We start from the raw sequence: 12,755 nt of genomic DNA, 5'->3' as shown, positions 1-12,755 counted from the left end.
CATAACTTCCCAGTGTAAGCTCACCTTTGATGAAATTTTTCCTGTGAAATTCTTGCTTGGCCTAAATTGAGGAAGTATGGTTAGCTTTTAGTTTCAGGGCTATTGTTGGTGGGGGATCATTTCTGTGTTATTCTTAGCTTTGGGATTCCGAGAGTAAAGGTTATGAAAGTTGGAACCCAAAGCCATGGGAGGCAAAGGCTCTTTCCTACCTACAATACAGAATGAGCATTTTTTAAAATTTTTACTTTTTATGTCCATGGAAGAATTTTTCCAGTATACACATTTATGCCTATTTTAGCTCTTTGGTACTGCTGGCTTTATGTGACAAGTGTCACATAAAGTAATTCCTCCTTCCACACTTTCAACCGAGGTGGACCCAAAGCCTTCTCTCCTGCCCTTGTGTGGTCCTCCAGGTCCCAGTGACCAGCAGATCTAGCTGTAGTGGTTACTTTTGTTTGGTCTTTTTCATTCTCTCTACCCCTGCCTATGCCTTATGAGAATTTTACTTTCCTAGGAGCTCAGCTGTATATTTCAAAGGATTTAAAAGTGCATATTTTATCTAGGGTTCTTGTGTGTTGATTATTTGGGACCTTGATTCTCAAAGGGTTGTTCTTCAGATAACCAACATCTCTTAGGGGCTTGTAGGACATTAGGATCTCAGGACCCATCCACCCCAGACCTGTGAATCAGAATGTGCATTTCAATGAGGACTGCCTCCCCTCCCAGGTAATTTGAAGATCAATAAGCATATTGCCAAAAAGACAGAATATTCTTTTACAATGGTTGCAAATGATCATGACTGGATACTCCTCAATATGCAACAGTGTGGTCATATTCTCTGTAAATTCTATTCCCTCTGCTGTGACTTTTCTCCAGCTCTCCTGGCCTCAGACTCTAAGAGGCAGAACAAGGCTGCTCTCTCTGGGGAGACTTCCTTGCGTAATTAGTCAGTGGGTTCTCCTCCATTCTCCCACAGTGTCCTGCATAATTTATTTCATCTCCTACAGTAGTGGGACAAATCTCTCTTTCCCAGGTTGGCTACAGACTTCCTACAGGACATAAACTGCCTTTCTTCTAGCACAGAATCAACCACATTCTATGCATGGGATAAATATGTGGTCAATGTTTAAATGAATGATCAAAGGGAAAAAGACATAAAGTCAGAACACAGGAATGTGGAAAATTGAGTATAGGATAGCTTCAAATTCATTACTCTTCTATGGCTGGTAGAATAATAATTGTTTTGTTATATCATTCCTGTCCCAAATCTCCAAGAACAATAACTGTATATAATGTATACTTAATAAATATTTACTAAAAACTATTTTGAACATTTTATTTTTAACACACATTTTTAAAGATGTGAAATGATGGTGTGAATGATGGGATAGAATAACATGGCTTCTGAGTGACACTGTGCAGTACAAGTGGATGGGTGACATGTGGAATCTGCAGGAAGGAGAGGAGAAGACCACAAGCTCAATGCTCAAAAATGCTCCACCTCCTTCATATATGTCTCCATGAATACCTTCTTTTGATCAAGTCCCCTTCCAGCTCCAAGGCAGCAAAGGTTGCCTTCTTTCTTTCCTTCTTTCCTTCCTCCCTTCCTTCCTTCCTTTCTTTGTTTCTTTCTTTCTTTCTTCTTTCTTTTGCAGTACAAGGAATTGAATCCAGGGCCTTACACTTGCTAGGCAAGCATTCTAACATTTGAGCAACACCCCCAGTCTCCCTTCCTTCCTTCCTTTCCTGTTATTTTCTTTCTTTTCTTTTCCTTCCTTCCTTCCTTCCATTTCCCAACTAAAGCATATCCTAAATCCTAATACCAAACCTTTCTAGTACTGCTGTCTGATTTATGTTATTGTTTCACGTAGGGATATTAGTTTTGATTTTAGCTTTCGCTGAAAGTAAACTTAGACATTGCTAACCATGAGCTTTTGTCATCTGTGGGGCACTCAATTATGTTTTAATGGCTGTTTTGCAATGAGGTAATATTCCTGTTTCCCTCCTCTTGGGAAACAAGTTCTGTAAGATTTTCAGAACCCAGCTTTCTTACAATGGATTTGCTTCCTCTCATTATCCTTATCCTGTCACCATATTTTCACTTGGTTGCTCAGCATTCAAACTCTGTGTGCCAAGGTAAATAAATAATACTCCAGAATATCTAACAGTTCAAGCTTAATCACCACCCTGCCACCAAATTAGAGAAATACTATTTACCAGACATAGCAACTCACTCTTTTCTTTCTTTAATTTCCATAAAGTCTTTGGCAGTTCAGTCTGGAAAAGCAAAAGCTCTTTACCCAAAAGACATTTGGTAATTTTAAACTCCCCTTTCAGATGGTCTCCAATGAAAGATGGGAGGGAGTAGGAGGGGCTCCACTCCAGCTGCTTGGAGCAATCTTGGCACGGGGAACAGGGTCCAATCCAACCACGGTGTGCTGTATGCACTGGAGCCAGCAGTAAGTGGAGCGGTTCCACAGACGGCCCCACTCCCAACTGTCAGCTTTTCATGAACAATTCTCAACCTTGTTTCTCTGTTTAGGGGGCTCCTTCCAGCGGGTGCTGAGATTTATACAGGCAAAGGTACTGTCGATGACAGCTGAGGCTGCTTTTTCCAATTACCTGTCCTAGGCAACATTTAGTTCTAGTCCCTCTGCCTGGGACCCCAAAGCTGGAGGACCCCCTAAAAACTACTCTATACAGCAGACTTTTAACTTAGATTTAGATGGCTTTATGTTTACTTTCCTTCCTTCCTTTACATGCAAGGTTCTCTTTCAGAAGGGCAGATTCCATGTTCAAGTACTCTACGTTCAACTAAAATTCCAGGTCAGGCAGGCTTTGAGGGAGATGCTAGAGGCATTGCTTTGTTGCTTGTTTCTTCTTGAAGCAGAAGTCGGTTCCAGGCCTCTTCTGTGCCTGGTGCTGCCTGGCTAGTGAGAGAGCCTCTGCAAGACCTGGGAAGTTACTATGCTACATTCTATTACGCTTTGGGGATGTAAGGGTTTGAGTTTCTGCATTCTGTTTCTTCTATCAGCTGCTCTCACTCTCACATATGTGATAACCAACCTAGCAACTGGGGGTCTCCAAGGTGAACCAGAGTCCAGAGGAAGAGCAGTTTTGACAGGGAGCCAATGACCTCAGTGTCTTCCTATAGAGATGCACCTCTTCAGCTAAAGAAAACTGCAGTTGGTCACAGATGTAAAGCTCATCGCTTCCCTCAAGGGTCTGACAAAAAGAGCAAAACCCTCAGCAGCCTGGCTCTATTTTCACCCAGTGCAGCTCAAATAGACTGAGGTGTTCACATACTCTGAGGGCAAAACTGAAAATGTCTTTCCCATTCCTGTTCCCTGGGAGACCTCCTGCAAGAGGAGAGCTCACACTCCCACCTGCACAGAGGCAGAGAAAAAGGAAAGAAAGGAAAAGGTGGTATTGCATCTGGTGGATTTTGCCACAGCCCAATTGCTACCCTCTCTAAGGACTTTGAGAAAGTGAGGAGGTGAAAAGAGAGCATTTACTGAGCACTAATTTTCTATTAATGGAGCATTTGTTAGGTGTTTGTTACATACTAGGAAGTGTGTTTACGTCACAGTAGCTTTCAAATACTCAATGTGATTATTCTGTATAATGTTCACAATAACCTATGTTCTTGTGTTGGAGCAGGGTGATTATAGCCTCCACTTCTACAGCTAAGGGAAATGGAAGCCCTCCTCCAACACACACACACACACCAGTGTGCAACAGAGCAAGGATCTAAAGCCAGGAATGCTTTGACTTCCAGGTCTGTGCAATTTCTAGCTCACTCTCATCCTCTTATAGACCCATATGAAATGGCATGGAATAAAGCTTATCATTTCACTACCTTGAAATGCCAATTGCATACTAAAGTCAAGATGGTGACACAATTGAAAGAAAAGCTTGTGGTTGGAGTTACAGGCAGTTATGTCTTCAACAGTGCCTCCTTGGTATTAACACAGAAGTAAAAGAAAGAAAAGAAAATTGTGTCACTGGTAATTTTTGTAGATCTTCTCTGTGAAAGAAGAGTACTGCATTAGTCACTGTTGGTGCTCAGAAAAGGCACCTGGATACACAGCCTCATACATAATAAATACCAAGACTAGGCTGCAGATGTGGGTCAGTGCTAGCGAGCTTGCCTCTCACATGCAAGCCCTGGGTTCAATCCACAGCAATGCCCCCACCAAATCCTAATAATAAGATCATCTCAGCCCAAAGGATAATCTAATCAACAGCTCAAATTTTTTAGATACTAAAAATGAATAGTTCTAAATGTACATGTACAAAACCTTTTTCGTGTGTGATACTGAGGTTTAGAACCCAGGCCTTTGTGCTTGCAAAGCAGGCACTGTTCTGCTTGGGCTATTCCTCCAAACCCTTTTTCTTGTGGCTATTTTGGAGACAGGGTCTCACTTTTTGACCACAATCCTCCTATTTTAGGCTTCCTACCATAGCTGGGGTGTCAGCCACTTACCATCAAACATGGCTTTTTCCCATCGAGATGAGCTGGTCTGGAACCTCAATCTTCCTGATCTCAACCTTCCGTGGAGTTTGGGATGACAGAGATGACCAATATCAACACTCAGATAATGGTTGAGATGATCTCTCTAACTTTTTGCCTTGGCTGGCCTCAAACTGTGTTCTGATCTTAGCCTCCAAAGTAGCTAGCATTATAGGCCTGAGCCACCAGGGTCCACCTCTAATGACAAAATCTTGGTAAGTGATTTTTAAATCTTTAACTGAAGAAGACATAAAATACTAATTTAAGTAACCTACTATTTCATGAGAGTCCACTTCATACCAGGAACTAATTTGGGGCCTGGAAACACAGAGATTAAAGGTAACCTTTCTCACTTCTAAGAAAATGTTAACTTACAAAAGGCTTAACAAAAATTTGGGTTAAATTGTCTTTCATAAATGAACTATAGTGTGGTCTTGATCTGTTACAGGCACTGTGACCTTTGCAAATCAGGGCAGCCTGGTGCTGACCATCCCAATGACTAAAAAATTTGTCTTTTAATGTGTCTGGACAATAGTGACCTCATATACAAATTGAAAGGTTAGGTTGGTAACCTTAGGTTAGAACTCTTGTAATTCTGGTGTTTATAATTCTTTGAGTCTATATTTTGGAAATTAAGATTCAACCATAATAGAAACTGGAGACTGTGTCATAGGTAGTCAGTAATACCAGGGGAAGGAAGGTAAGTTAAGACTAATTTTTCTACTCCAGCTACTCTTCCTACCAAATATAGAACTCATTTTTTCTCCTCTCTGCCCACTGTACTGCCACATGGCTGTTGTTAAACAGATTTCAGTTTGACAGGTTTAAAATTCCATCTCATTTCCTGACCACCCTAAGCTCAAGTAGCTAATGAGCAGAAAAATGACCAGAGACCAGAAAGAGGATAAAAAGCAAAGTAGTTGGATGATAACAAAGAATGTGACAGCTGAGTACTGACTACAACTTGTCGACTTCTCAGGGAGCTTCTTAAATAAATACATGTGGCTTAATTTTTTAACAAGGTTTATTTTGCAAGATCCTTCCCCACTGGAAATGGGAAAAAAAAAGGACTGGAAAAAAAAGGATGATCATTGTAATAAAATAATGTCAGGTATTCAAAATCAGAAGAAAGAGAGAGAGAGAAGCATAAGAAAAGTCTGGGCACTTCCTACAAAGACAATGGGTAGTGAAGGATCGAAAAGCACTAAGTCATAAGGCCTCCCTGCATGACAGCCCCAGCGAAGGCCTCCTGAGCCACTCTTGTCTGTAGCACCCATCAGCCCCTCTGCTGTGGTTTGGATAAAGTGACTCTCAAAGACCTTTGTGTGAAAGACTTGGTCCATAGCCTGTTGAACTGTTGGGGGTAGTGGAAACTTTAAGAAGCAGGGCCTAGTGAGAGGTCTTAGGTCATTGGGAGTGTCCCCTTGAAAGGAATTGTGAGATCACAGCCCTCTCCTGTCCCTCTGTCTGTCTCTCTGTCTCTCTGTCTCTCTGTCTCTCTCTCTCTCTCTCTCCATTCTCTTTCACTTCCTGTCTCTATTACCATGATGGGCTGCCTCACCACAGACCCAAAAGCAACCAACCAACCAACCAATCATATCTGCTCCAAAACCATGAGCCTAAATAAAACTTCCCTCCTTATAATTTGATTATCTCAGGTATCTTTTACAGTAATGGAAAGCTGACCAACACGCCTGCTCAGCCTGTGGTCCTGGATGGAGCTTCCTGCAGTTGTTGGTACTCCACCAAGGTGACATCCACAGTAGAGGTTACCAGCTCTCCCTGCTGTGTCCTTCATGCTGTCATTTGGTGACCCATCTTCTGAAGTTGTACTTTTACTGTGTGCAATCACCCCTACATTTGTATCAGCTCTATGGGGGCAGGGTGGGAGAGGAGGTGGCTCTTTCAATGAAATTTGGATCTTAGAAGCTAGCCCTGGGAAAATGCTAGCAATCTAGAGCACTGAGCAGTACACTGTCCCCTCAGTGAACTTTCCCTTGCAGGTGTCTTCTAAGAATGGAGGATGCAAAGGAGCTGAAGCAGGGCTGGCTCATGGTGCCCCACAGCATGAAGGGGTCCCTTCACTCTTATCCGGCTAGGAAAAGAGACAACACTCTTGCTCTAGCTACCGGAAATATGACTACTGGGTCACTTCACAAAGGCCATGTCCAACTTGGACACTAAAGGACAGTAATAAAGAAGAGATAGAGAGACCACAGTACTTGGCAATATCAGGTTGTGTCATTATTCTTATCAAGTTACAGCTTAGTATAAGTCATATGCACATCTTTATGCTCTAGGGTTAAATTAGGGATGTGAAAGAGATTTGTAAACAGTGAGTGTGTTAGAAATAGTTGGGAATAGGGCACTAGGCAAAATCTCCACTTTCCTTTTTACATCCCTCTCCCAGAAGGAACAAAGAGCAGATGTGGAAACAAGTTCAAGGTATAGTCGTGAGTGTCCTACATGCTAGCAAACTAACTTCTAAAAGGGACCCTGAAATTTTTTAAAGTGTTTTTTAACCCCAGCACTTTGTCAAATGCACTCTAACCATCATTTGGGTTTGTGTAGTTCTTTATAGTTTGCAAAGAGCTTTTTCTTTACTGAATGGCAGTCATAAAATTAATAAGCTGTGAATCTGGGTTTGAACACAGGTGTTCTAACTCTTACTCCAGTGTACTCTATCGGTTGATCATTACCTAAAAATTGTGCAGGAAATATAAAATAGATTGTAAAAGTGAGAAGGGTGTCCATGTGAGTTTAGAACTATGGTGCTTTTGAGTAAAGCAAACAAAAAAGAATGACAAAGGTCAGAAGGGACCTGGAAGCCAAAACTACATCTTACACACAGGTAAATGGAAAAGAATATGAATTTCTCAAATTCATGAAGCATTGTGATGTGACATCCTTGGCTGGAATTCAGAAATCCATCTGCCTATAGCGCATTTACCCTTAGCACAGGCACACCCTCCTGCCAGCACACAGATTCCTGCTTTATTCAGGCACCCATTTTTTTCCACCTAGGAACAATGGGCTTCATTGGCCAGCCCATCTGTAGGATCTCATATCCCTTAGCAATAATGGATGAGCATATTGGCATGCAGTGTAACTCAGGCCAAGGAGAATGGGGAAGAGATGTGGTAAAGGACTTTGGGCAAAGTTTAGAGACACAAGAGAGAGGAAGCATTTTCTTCTGCCCATGGGATGTTGGGGGTGGATGTGATGCCTTGAACTGTTGCAGCCAGATCGCAACCCTGAGACGACAGATTCAGGATGAACCCAATTTGAGGAAATGAATGTTAGTTAACTCTGTAGCATTTGATGTTGGTGCTTGGTCTAAGAAAAATCACACATTCTTATTATTTTAAACTAATCTAAATGGCCTTGCCAGACATTTTACTTAAAGTAGGATAGTTGATAAACATCTGAATGGTTTGGGTGGATGGACAGGGGGACAAATACACAATTAATATAAGTACATAACAATAATCATCTATTATTTAATCCTCACAATCCAAGCTCAGAATATTATGTGCAAATTAGGATCAGAGAAGTTAAAACATTTATGCAAATTCACACAGCTGAGTGGCATTACAGTGTCCTTCCTTGTACAAAGCCCATGTTTTTCCTTCATGGGGACATCTGAGTAGTAATGAATTATCTCCATTCTGACAGTACAAATAGTAATTTAATAACAGAGGAAGAATGACTAGGCAGAGAACTTTGTAAACTCTTCAAACAAAATTAGAACCAATTTCTCCATGTATTGAACAGTTATTCAAGAATCCAACAAGAGAGATAAATAGGATGACCACAAAGTCTACCATCTAATTCAGAACACTTTTAAAAGTGAAAATCCATGCTGCTATAAGTCAATCAGGACAAGAGGCATAACCCTAACCATTGTAGATTAAATGGAAACATGGTGAAGCTAAGAGGAAGTGAAGGAACACATTCCAAGTCTCCCTCTCTGTGGTCATAAAGAGAAAGAAAAATATATATGAAGTCCTGGAAATTGCCCCATCCTCTCCCTCTGTATCTGAATCTATCTCCCCCACTCGCCATATGACATTTGTTCTGAAATTAAGAGAAACAAATCCAGCTTAGGAATTTGGGGTTGACTTGGGGGTTTGGAAGCAAATAGCTGCAGAGAGCCCTCAAGCTAGCTGAGCAGTAATAGGGGTACTTATTTTACCAACTGACAGGCAAAGAAGAACAATGCAGGAGAGGAGAAACTGTGCCATGAAAAATTGAAATAAAGAAGAAAACAAAATAGAGAGAAAATACAAAAGAACTGGTCCTGAAAGAGAGCTGGTATCCAGGAGCGTATTTTACTTGCCCTATTTCACCATAACCCTGGGATACTTTTAATTACTTGGCTCTTTTACAAACAGCGTCTGACTATTTTGTCAGAGGGTCAAGGATAACAGCAGGACCTGCCCTTTCCTTGTGCTTAAAGGGACACCACCCCCATATATTTTCAGGGACACCCAACCTGAAATGGCTTGTCAAGAAGGACAAGCATTTTTCCTAAGCGATCTTCCCCCTTCCCCACCCCCCGCCCAAAAAAGCCTGTCTCTCGGAGGCCGCGCTTGCCCAGCCGGAGCGAAGTCGGCAGCATCAGACGCTGTGGAATAACCCAGAATAAGATTTTGTCTGAGGTAACGAATGCCTAGTTGAGCTCACATTTAGTACTCACACTGAGACATGTCTAGAGAACAGAATTAGAAGACTCAGAAAAACCAATGAACAAAATGCTGATCATTAAAAATGAACTGAATTTGGAAGAAATATAACACAGAAGATATTCTTTTGCCTTTTTTCTCTCCCAGTTTAGGAAACACGCCACTTTTCCTCGATGTCATTGATTACACTTGCTTACTCATTCATTTAATTAAAACACTCATTTATAAGCTCCAATAAAATTTAATTTGGGAATATATTACACATTAGAGATAATTAAAAGAATGCCCATGTAGCAAATCTAATCCATTTCTACATAAGAAAAAAAAAATTCGTGTCCACAATGGGGTTTAAAATGATCACTATTTTCTTTTTTTCACTAGTTCTTTAAACTTTTGTATTTTTCTTGTCTCCTTAACTGTAAATCTTTAAAATTGCACAACTCCAATTAAGAAAAATAAAAGGCAAATGGAGAGTCAGTTTCCATAGAGGAATGTTGCTGGCTAAGGCCCCAGATATTTTTTGTATCTCTAGTGAATTGCTTTGTAAAATTTCCAGGAAGTTTGGGAAAACTTTGCATTGACATCACTCAGTAAACCTTGGAAAAGCTTTAGCAGAGAAAGACTGGAGGCCGAGCTGCCTGTCTGGGGTACTGAGCCTGGGTATTTGTGGCCTCACTTAAGGCTGATGAATTTTGCAGACATCTTTCTTTCTTTTTCCTTCTTGCATTGATAGTCACTTTATTGTGGAATTTTTTTAACAATATAACCATATTTTATTTTATCTTTGTTCTGGGTTTTCTCCCTCCTCAGAGTTTCCTTATCTTTATTAAATCTTTGTTAAAATAAATAATATTGAGTTAAGACACAGAAAAACAATTAAACTAAAATTTGGGGTTATTTTACCTTTTAAAAAAATCAGCCAACACAACAGATAGGTTTAGGAATACAAAAACTGGCTTGCTTTTCTTATTTAAAATTGTCATGATTTAGTGGGCTTGCCAATTCTACTTTAAAATAAAGCTGTTTCAAATGGGCTTTTCCATTGAATGTGATCCCTCCCACATGTTTCCATTTTAATGAATACAGATTAAGGTTATATTTGACAGAAACTCTTTCAGAATTTTAGGATAATTGTACAGATTAATCCGAATTGATAAATTGTTAGCTATAGATTGAACTCTGAAAAGTACTTTTCTGAAAGGAAAAAAATAGAGAAAAAGAATCACCTCCTTTAAAATATTACTTTTAAGCATAATTTTCATAGAGAAATGTTGTATTTGTAAGAACAAATTTTAAGGAAAATATGTGAACTAAAAATAGAGTCGTGACCATTTATTTGTCATATATTCACTACATCATATTTTTACCCAAAGACAATCTTCCAACACCTTTGTTGACATCTGTCACAGATTATATAATTCGACCATTTGGAGCATGTAACTTAATGAGTTTTATCTGTACACAGACCCAGACATGTTCAGCCATCACTAAAGCTAAATTTAGGAGGCTTTCATCACCTCAGAACGAAACCTGATATATTTTGTTTGTCCTCCTTTACCTTAGGGAACCACTGTCTACCTTCTGTCTCTGTCTGTTTGCCTCTTCTTGTCATTTCACATTACTGGAATCAGGTAATGGGTGGTCTTTTATGATAGACAGGCTTCTTTGATTTTTTTATAATGTTTTCAAGGTTCATCTATGTTGTAGCATGTACTTCACTACTTTTTATGGCTGAGTAAAACTTAGTTATCTAGTTCTAAGTACTTTTATGCATCTTTATTAAGTGACTTAAAATGAAATTCTGATAAACATTTTTTCATCTTAGTATACAGTGGTTCTTCCAAAAATATATTGCTTTAAATCCTAAAATTCTAAATTATTCTATATCTTGCTAACCTCTCTTAAAAAGGTAATGCATAAGTCAAGCAAGGTATGTTCTCACTCGCAAATCAGTTAACAAAAATCTATATGTTCAGCAAAAATGTATAGCGCTATTTGTCAAATAGAATCATTTTGAACAAGGAATTAATGGGGAAAGATTTATTATGGATATTCTGGGAGAAAGGATTCCAGGCATGTTTTATGCACATACACAATAGTTACTATTTATTGAGGACATTATAAAGTGTTTACATGCAAAGTGCTTAACAATGTGTCTGCCAGACTACGTAAAAGCTCTTTACATACTCACATTTATTTAATCTTCCTATTTAGCTTATCCATAATTTATAGATTAGATGTCAATATCTCTGCTAGCTGGGGTGGAGAGGACTGAGCCTTGAGAACATTCTGAATGTTTCTTTAGATTACACAGCTAGCAAGAGCCTTGTTTCTAACCCTAGTTTTAAAACCTGAGTTTCAAGTTTTGTTCTCCAAGATTTTACAAAGAAAGTTTTCTAACATATAGAAAGATGAAAAGAATGTTAGAGGAGATATTAATAGCCTAGATTTTATCATTGTACTGTATTTAGTTTATCACATAGCTGTTTTTCAATCTCTCTATCCATTCATCATCCCATATTATTTTTAAATTTTATTTCAAAGTGAATTATAGATATCACTACACTTTCCATAAACTTGTTATTCTGCATAGCAATAGAGTTTAGTATTTGCTTAGATTTTTTTTCATTTCAAGTAAAATTTACAAGCAATGAAATGTGTAAATTTTAAGCGTACCAACAAATATATATACATCTGTGAAATCCATTTCCATCCTGAGATACCAAGCATTTCCACCTCCTGCTGCATCAACTCTTACCCTATGAGTCTCCCAAGACTGGATGATAATTTATCATTCTAGTTAATAGATGGGACAATTAATAAGCCATCACAAATGGAAAGTTCGGTTTATCTTCATATAAACTTAAAAAATCAGGGTAGACATCATTTCACAGATTGAAACCTTAGGTAGAAGAGTTCACTAACTATAGCAGAACTTAAATAACAATGAGGACATATTATAGTATTCTTAAGGAGAAGCGGTGTATTTATAGCAAGAGCCCAGGTTCTGATGCAGGCAGCTCAAAGCATAAATCCTGGATCACTTTATATTCTCTCAGCTCCTCTGTGTAGAACAGAAATGAGAGTACTATGGAAGATTATGTGTGAAAACAAGCACCGTAGTCCTCCCAGACCTGTGCTCTGTTGCAATGTGACTCTACAACTCTTCCCAGCAAGGCAGTGTCTGTTTCTGCTCGCATGAATCTGGGCTGTCCTGTGACTTGTGACTTACATTAGACAATAGAATTGCTTGCACGCCACTTCCAAAGCCAGAATGCAAGAATTTTGCTTGCTTCCACTCGCCTTAGAAAGCTGTCCAGTAAAGAAACCAAGCCTGAAATGCTACAGACAAGATACCATATGTTATCTGAGGATACCACAAAACTGAGACTGTTCGAGACCAATCAGCACTGGTCTGACCCAGACACTGACCACAGACTCACCAGGGAACCCAGAACCAGAACCAGTGGACTCCAGCTTCAATCACCACCCCTCTGAGAATCACAGTCTAAGTAAATGGTGTTTAAAGTCAACAAGTTTTAGAGTTCATGACAATA

This window comes from Castor canadensis, chromosome 15 (genome assembly GCF_047511655.1).
Source record: "Castor canadensis chromosome 15, mCasCan1.hap1v2, whole genome shotgun sequence".
In the NCBI taxonomy this organism is placed as follows: Eukaryota; Metazoa; Chordata; class Mammalia; order Rodentia; family Castoridae; genus Castor; species Castor canadensis.
This window is presented reverse-complemented; position numbering follows the sequence as displayed.